This window comes from Geospiza fortis, unplaced genomic scaffold, assembly GCF_000277835.1.
Source record: "Geospiza fortis unplaced genomic scaffold, GeoFor_1.0 scaffold186, whole genome shotgun sequence".
In the NCBI taxonomy this organism is placed as follows: domain Eukaryota; kingdom Metazoa; phylum Chordata; class Aves; order Passeriformes; family Thraupidae; genus Geospiza; species Geospiza fortis.
This window is the reverse complement of record NW_005054331.1, coordinates 676,394-685,421: the sequence shown is the minus strand read 5'-3', so window position 1 is coordinate 685,421 and position 9,028 is coordinate 676,394. Positions and strand designations below refer to the sequence as shown.

General features: G+C 37.6%; 1 protein-coding gene across 1 annotated transcript in view; it reads left to right on the top strand.

Moving 5' to 3' along the window:
• Positions 1–9,028, top strand: part of RASSF9 (Ras association domain family member 9) — a 26,550-nt gene that overhangs the window by 541 nt on the left and 16,981 nt on the right. The window lies entirely within an intron of this gene.

Sequence of the window (9,028 nt, the reverse complement as noted above, 5' to 3'; positions counted from 1 at the left end):
CGGCCTGCAGCCACAGGTCCGCGTCCCGTCGGCGGCCGGGGGAGCCCGGAGCTCTTCCCCCTCCCCGGGACAAAACTCCCCGAGTTTCTCACGGGAGAATCGGGCTCCGGGCCCCGCGCCGTTGCCCTGGGAGGTTGACCGGCAGCCTGCAATCCCTTCGGATCAAACCCGTGCCTTATCTTGTCTGCTGGCTGTCAGCCTGGGAGGTAGGAGAGCATCGAGCTCTCAGCGTGGGGAGGTGGGGGGTAGATGTTTTTTTTGTTTAGCCTTTAGTCCAGGACAGACTTGTACGGTATATATATATATATATATATATATATATGTTTATGGTTTTTTGCTGAGAAAATTCTTCTGAGGGACTGCTGTGGTCCTTTGGTCTGCTACTGCGAAGTTTCTTTATGGGGACTTTGCCCCTTATGCCGTACATGCTTCCACATGCCCCACACGCAGGCTGCAAAAAGGAGAAGGAAGGTTATGTAATCATGTTAGGTGCTAGGATGGTACTAGATTTTTAAGGAGTGGATTTGCTTAGACCCTTATGGAATGTACAGTGGCTGAGCCCATCTAGCTAAAGCTGAACAGAAACAGGTCACTGGAATTTCGCCTTGTAGCAGTTTGGAATTCAAGCTGCTACAGTGCCTCAATGAGAAACTCTAAAATCACTTGTAATCTCATCCCCATTTTGCCTAGTGCTCTTCACCAAGATTTAGTTTGTATTTAATGGAATGCAAAGGATGAACTTTTCTATGGGGAATATAATTGAAGTCTAAATAGTGTTGTAAAAACGTCCCATTTCCATGTTTGGCTTTCGGTTTTCACATTTGATATAATGAAAATTATTTGGGGGGAGGAGCTTGTATTTGCTGAGATTGTGTAAAAATATTAACTTAGTGTATTACATTGAATATAAATTAGAAAGACTGTAGTAGTCAATATTTAAAAATTTGAAACTGTTTTAGGGTTATTAATCTTGTAGTTTACTGATTAAACAGCATATTTTGGTAATGTGCCTGAAAACAGTAAAACTTTGATATAATTCTCATGTGACCATTTTTTGTGTAGAAGATCTAGAAAGGTGGACATGAACTTTTCTATGAAATTGCTTTCCCACAGAGCTGGAAATTTTAATCTTAAAGTGGAAGTTTTGTTTCTGTAATCACTTACGCGAATAAGGATTAAATCACAAAGCACAGTTCCACTGTGTTCAACAGTGAAATTGTTTCTCTTTTGGGTATTTACAATATCTTCACACTAATTGCATCAATCTCATTATGTTTGCTGATGTGACATTTTATTCCTCAGGAAAAGAAAGTCATAATCCAAAGCTTTAAATAGACAATAAAAATTAAAATACCAAAAGAGCCTTTACTGGTTCATCTAGGACTTTCTATTCATTTTATCCTCACATCCCAAAAATAAATAAATACCTCTAATGGCTGAGAGGCTTTGTGGCAATAAAAAGGGGCTGTGTGACCAGAGGAGTGTAGGGGGAGGGGGTCAAGAACAAAGCAAACTACATACTTCTTAAGATGTGTCGTTATCTTTTCAGATATTTAAATTTCTGCATGTTTAATGTTAGCTTTGATACTGACTTTTGAGAATGAAACTTTGTTTATGCAGTTAGTAAAATGGTGTTGCAGTATGAGTGAAGAGCTATGAAATAATTATTTCTTATTTTAATTGTATCTTGGTGAACTCATTTGAAACCTTGAGAAGTGAGCTTAAAATCCTTCACTGTGTTTAGGCCAGTAGTTGGAGAGTCAAAACTTGTGGCTCGCTACTTTGTCTAACTACCTGTAAAGAAGGACCAAAAAGGGACATACACAAATGTATATCTTTGTGCTGCTGCTGCTTTGTAAAATGGGCCTAGTGCTCATTCACATTTCTGGGAAACTCGTCCTTTTTCTTTTTCTCTGGAAGTTCTTAATGGCCATTTGCTACATGCAAATATAACTCCTGAAAGTTGTAAGATAAGCAAATGAGGAATAAAATCTCTGTTTACATGAGGACATAAAGCTAAGTTGAGGTAACGAAGGTAGGTGGAAGGAGAGCCAGAAGGAAAATGAAGGCGTTGCAGTCATTTGCTCAGATAACAAGATGACACCACTGTAATTAGTGCTTGTCTTGCAGCATTGCCCAGAGGTTCCAGATCAGGTCCCTGTTTAATAGTAGGCTCTTCACATCCAGATTGTAAATTGTCAGTCTCTGCCCCTAAGACCTTAGAGTTTAAACAAAGAGGCTACACTAACTGAGTCTTTGTCTGAGCAAGAGGCGAGGGACGTTGTCCATTATGCCACCAGTCTTTAGAGAAAGAAACTGAGATTAAACCTCAGAAAGACAAAGCCCGTGCTGAACTACTGTTAGCATTTGAAAGATCTTCAGTCAGTATTACTCTCTTGGGCTTCTGAAATGTCACTAATACAGAGACAACACAAAGCCCTCGTAGCCAATAGATCACTTAAGCCCTTGTTTGATTTCAGGAGAGTGACCTCTGGGATTGTGACTCCAGCATATGTTTCTTGGCAAGAAAGACAATAGTGATATTTTGATATCTTTTTCGAGAGCTATAAGTAGTTTTTACAGTATTCTTTGTCCTTCTGTGACGACCAGAAGTAATCGCAGTCCCCAGAATGTGTATGTGCTTGTCACTATGTCCCCAGGAGAACAATACTTCCAAGACACCCCACCCACTTACAAACCCAAATGTGCGCAGCAGGGACAGGTTGTACCCTCTAAGGTAACAAAGCAAAAATGAAAGTTTCCTGCAGGACTAAGGCTCTGCAACATGAATAAACTCAAGGAGATTTCTTTTATGCAGATCTCTTAAAGATGCTTACTTTGAGAGTGAGTGGAATGCTTAGCTCACATCACACGTCAGAAGTGTAGTGAGGGCAGGAAATGCTTAGCTGAAGGTGGAGGAAGAGAAAATGCACTGAGTTCTTTGCTCATAAGGTCTAGTATTGATCTAACACATTTCTCTGCACAGAGACAAAACAGCTCCCTATCCAAATATGAGAAATACAGAACATAGATACTTGCAGTGTTTAGGTACCAGGGTTTCACATTGTGTTCGATTTCCTGGCTCCTAAGCAGAACAGGAATTTATACTGCACTGATTTTCGGTAGGATTAAGACTTCTCTGCTCTTGATGCTAGATTTGATCACTTTTGAAAATAGGTCCTTACATTTATTTAAATACTTCAAGGATCTATGCCATAATGCGAAAAATGACCTCATTGCTATTTCTTTCATCGCAACCACTTCCTTGGGTTTTGCACATAAGCCTCAGACAAAATTGTTGAATCTCTACTGTTTCATTTGTGTTTTAGCTGGGATCCTGAAAGGGAGAGGGTACAGATAATCCATCTTGATGCTGTAGGGCTGTCCTGTTATGTTCAACACCTTGAGAAATACATTTTGCCAGTGTACTTCATGCTTGTCCTACATTTACTACAAAAGTTTGCACGCTCTGTTGGCATGCAACAATGCCAACATTGCCAGTGTACTTCATGCTTGTCCTACGTTTACTACAAAAGTTTGCATGCTCTGTTGGCATGCAACAATTGTAAACCCGGAGTAGTGTTTCATGATTAAACGATTGTGTTACAAATCTGTTAATATTTAAATGTGTTTACTGGTTTTGCTTTTCCTTCCTGTATTTTTTTCTACTTTTTATTGTTTACTATTTTCCACCGTTTTCCACTTTTACTCACTGCCACAGGAGTTAGTATTTCTCTGTAGGAGGGAAAGACTTACCTTGCCTACTCTTGAATTCTGCTTTTCTTTAATCAGCTCATCTCTGGTTCAGAGATAGAAAGAAAGACCATGTATCTCCATCCCATGTTATGGATAGAAGAGGGAGTTCTTCCGGTCCTGACAGTCAGAGGCACCTCCCCAGTGAGAGACACATTCAATTATTCTCTCAGTTTATATATTACAGTGCAAGGTAGTGAATTAGATTAGAGACTTCATCTATCTGATACTGACTTAGCATTTCCATGATCCCTCCCTTTCTCCCTCCCTCCCTCCAGTAGTTTCTCATTGCATCTAGTTAGCCCGGTGATTTGTGTATTGCTCTGAACATCTCTTCTGCTCTACCTACGGTTGAGTACGCCGCTGTACATTTTAAACCTTGATGAAGTAAAACTGAAAATGCTCAGCATTGAGGTTTGGACTGGTAAAGCTCTTGAAGATCAGCTGCTTGTCTGAATGAACTGTGTACGACCCACACTGTAAATCTCATGGGATCATGTGAGATGTCTAATACTTCTCTTGGATGAGCACACCTGGATAAAAGTCTATATGAAGCTATAAAGGTGCTTTTTGATACAAGACTACGAGGTATTTGGTATGTATGTTGGAGAGGGTAGATAAAAGTTTTGGAATCAGTGGTACTACCCGTGTTAAAATTTTAGATTGAAAAGATGGTGCTTGTTTTGTAATGGTAGAATGCATTCTTTTTTACCTATATTTTAACTTTTCTCTGAGTATGAGATGTATAAGTGAACTATCAAATAGTTCTAAAAGTTGTTATTTTTTGAGCCAGATTTCATACATTATAATTTATTTTCTGGTCTTCCTTGGAAGCTTTGTCTCAGGGGTCAAAATGGTTGCACACATTTTCTAATAATCTTTGTACATATTTGTCCATTTCACTTTCAGGAAGAGCTTTTCGTCTAGCAAAACGCTAACCTTATTTATAAAGAGTTAATTATCTACTATTCCAGGAGGGCAGGCAGCAATTTCATCCTGAAGGAGTAAATAGAACGAGTAATAGAAGTGTAATACTACACCATCTAAGAGCATGACTTCAGTTAAATTGAAGCTAATCTGAAACACTAATATAGTGTAGAGTCAGGCTAAGAGATACATTTCGGACAAAAAATCCCATTTTTTTTAAGTAAAAAATTAAAAATAGGAAAAATCTTGCTGGTCAGTGGTCATTTCCTGTTTTACTGTTGAAAAACTAGTATTGTGCATGAAGAAAGACACATTGCTAAATATGTAATTAATTCAGTAGACAGAAGTAAATTCTCAGAGTTGGGCATTTTTTAAAATTCTATTAACTTTAATGAAAGTCAGTGATAATCACAGAGTAGTACCTCCTGATTTACCTATCCAGATTTACCTTACCAGAAAAAAAAAGTTTTTTGTTTGTTTTATATGAGTAATAATAACAATTTAAAACTCTGGTCTGAAACACTATTATTTGAAAACATTAACATCTCATATTCTGCACAAGCTTTCATTAGTCCATCCAGCTTCTATATTTAATATGTTGGTAAATCATTATTAATAGTGGCAGAAAGGATGATGCTATATAAAAATGTTAAGACCACGCATTAGGTAAAGCCTAGGACTGAATGTTGGACATGCTGGGACCCAGTTGTGTGTAGGTAACTGGGTTATTATTGTCACTTCTGTTTGTTTCTCTTACATGTTATGGTACTCTCGAGATGATGACTTTCTATCTTATTCTGTACAGTGTTTCCATGCTAGCAATTCCTCAGGTATCACACAGGACAAAACAGATAAGAGAGTTTCAGGAAGCCTTGTCCAAAAGAATACTTTTTTGAGCACGTTTTTGGAACTTGATTCCAATAGGCTCCATTGCCTTTTGCTGGTTTAACCTAGCCAGAAATACACTTACGGTGCAGGTGTTGCAATAGTGATAACGATACCAATTTTTTTGTGACCTCAAACACCCGATAAGCTTACATAGTTTTCCTTAGCAGTAATTTGGGTGTTAATATTTACATGCCTCAGGATAATAAGTAGGACATGACTAGACAGTGTAAAATGTGTAGAAGTGCAGACTGTGAAAGACAGTTAGTGGGAGAAGTAAGAATTAGATCTGTGAGTTCTTTTATTCTAGTCCTTCTGCAGTCCACTAAACATAGGTGCCATGCAGGAAAGTGAGAATACACTGTGGATTGTTTAGGTTTGATTTTATGTGATTTTTCTGAAGAGTTTTTCAATGGTTTAAAATTTTCCATAATGTTAAATATGTCTTGTACGGAGAGTTTTAATGTCCCAGAAAGAGAAATAAATAAAGAAATGCCATGAGCATCTTAATATATTTTGAGGTAGTTTTGTGAAGTGAATGAAAGAAAAGAAAATCACCTGCAGAAACTAAAAAAAAAAACCAGAAAGGAAGGTTCTTGATGGTAATGATAATACATTGCCATGTAATTGTATGTAATAATATGATAATAATATGTCATGTAATGTGTTAATGAGCAAAAGACATCAAACTTGAAAGAAAAAAATGTAGTGCATGTTTGGTACATCTCTCATGCACTTTATTTATACCCTTTATTTGAAGATGTGTTTCTCTTTCACTAACTTTCTTCTTTCATTCTCACTCCTGTCTGCCTGAGTGTATTTTTCCATATGTCAGTTTGAGACATTTAAATTGTAGTTTAGATGGTTCCTAGACATGCATTTTTGAGCACCAGCATTAGAAGAAGCCAGGCTATGTTGTAATCTTGGAGGCGATGTAAACCTCTGTTTTTCTGGGTTGTGGTTGCTTTTTTTATGACTTTTTTCCACATTAATTAGTAAGTTGCAGAATAATCACAGGAGAAAAACGTGTTTATAGAGCAGTGTTTGCTGTGGATATAATATGTAATTTCTTTATATCAAGGGTCAAAATCATGAATCTGATTAAGTTGCTTTCTTTATTCTTCACCCCTATTTGCTCTCTTTCATTGATGTAAAGAGTTCAGAGTTACAAATTTTCCATCATAATGGTAAATAGAATCATCTCTATTAAAAAGTAGATTTTACTTTTTCCTCCTTTTAATAACACAAAATATTGAAGCTTAAAATAAATATGCAAAAGCATAATATTCTCATGTTCAAGTACAAAATCAGGTTTATGAAAATTTAATAATCTAATAATCTATTAGACCTTTTTTTTTGTCAGGTATAAATGTGTTTACCTTACTTTAGCTTGTAAGGGTGTATGACCTCACTGGAATAATGCAGTTGAGTGAAGACTACTAATTTTTAAGAGAGTCTGCCCTTGGGTCTTGAACATGCAATTTGCTTTGTGTTAATAGATTCCATCATCCATGTAGAGCATCTTACTTTGCTTTCCCCATCCTCTTTCAATTCAAAGGAATTCTTTCTACAGAGGGTGTTTTCCACTGTGAAAGCAGTTTAAAGCTACAACATTTTTCAGAGCAACAGTTGGGACACTGTTTTGATGACCTAAAGTATACCTCATCTGCCATAGGAAGTTACCAGATTTTGCTCACTGATCAAAGAGTGGTTTAGTGATATTTATAAATGTGGGATCTTGTGCTGATCTTGTTCAGCTGCTGGTGTTTTGGTTGTTCTGAACTGCTGTTTTGTTTGGAGATTAGCTGTTGACAGACTTCCTCTGGACTTATTGCTAAGGCACTGGGTATACTTTTTGTAACCTGATTATTGCCTGTATCTCTCGGGGCCTCTTTGTTGTTACATCCTGCTTTACTGAAAAGCCCTGCACAAATTCAGTTTTCTAACGCCAGTCTAGGATTGGTATTGACTTTACTGCACTTTCCCAGACTCCTGGTACTTTAAGGATTAGGTAGATAACTAATAGTGTTTGTTTACCCACGGAAGTCCCTACAGGTGTCTGACAAAGATCTAAGTTATTTTTGGAACTGCAGTTGTGGATGGTCACAGTACTTTAGCTGACACTCACACTGCTCCTGAGATTCAAGTACACAGTGAAACGCAAATGTCAAGCTCCATCTTAGTCTCCTTAAGCCTACTGAAAATTTAGGTATCTTGTCATCTAGGTACTCTTTGTAGTTAATGGATACATCTAAACACTTCTGGAGGGCAATTCATTTAGTCTTAGACAGGCTGTCAGTATGGGATTAGTCACCCTTTTGGAGGTGCCTATTTTATGCCACTGATTACAGAGGAAGGTCAGAAAATTATCTTTGACTGCACATCTACATTTTTAAATAGCTTAAGGTAGATGATGTGAGCACCACCCAATCACTTTTCATGGAGCATGCTCAGATTTGTAGAGCAGGTTATTAACCATCTTTTGCACCACTCATTTTAGAAATTAAAAAGGGAAACATGAACGGAGAGGTGAATTATAGGTAGATATGTATGATTAAGGGAGAACCATCCTAATAGCATGGATGTCTTCCCTGACCCTGTCCAAAATTCCTACCGAGTTTTGAGCAAGACACATAAACCACAGTTTACAGAGCTGGTTATTCACTGTGTGCTCCAGACTTGCTAATTCAGTGTCCTGTAAACTCTTTTTACATAAGGGCTGAGCAAAGGAAGTTTATGGATGTCATGCTTTGCACATGTCTGTGGATATCAATTCAGTTAGAGTGAGAATTTAAACGAGTGGATAGCTTTGGTTTGTAAAAGGGAATTCTTTCCCTACCAGAGTGTGTGGAGATAAATTCTGTAATGTCAGCCTGAAGAGCAATTGAATACATGATGGTAAAGGACACATATCAAAAGTTTGAATTTTGAAAAGTGTCCTCTAAAAGAGTTGTACCATACCTAGGAGAAAAGATACAAATAAAAAATGTGCACATATTGAACAAATGCAAGTAATAAGGACTAGTTTTATGAAGGTGCCTAAATAAAATTCCAGTCACCTAAGACAATTTTTAAGAACTATAGATGTTTAAATTCTGACTGGTAACAAACATTCCCCAGCCCCCTGTACTTGTATGTCTTACACTGGTCCTGAACACCGTGCAGTTTGTGCCTCCCTCATTATGCATTATTCAGGAAAGTCTTGTGAAATTATTCTAAACTGAAATTCTCTCAGTATTTCATTTTGAAACTGCTTCATTTTCTGCTGGCTTAAATTACAGTAAAGCACACAAGGACAAGGATTAGTGTTGAAAGCTTCAGGGAGAGAAGGGAATCAGGTTTTGGGTTGCTGTACTAATTCATTTCTGGTTTTTTATGCAATGAACATTTGAACATGATCTAACAGCATCTAAGTCCTGCCCTTTTGTTCATGCTTCTGACTGCTTTAGGTCAGTTCCTGCTG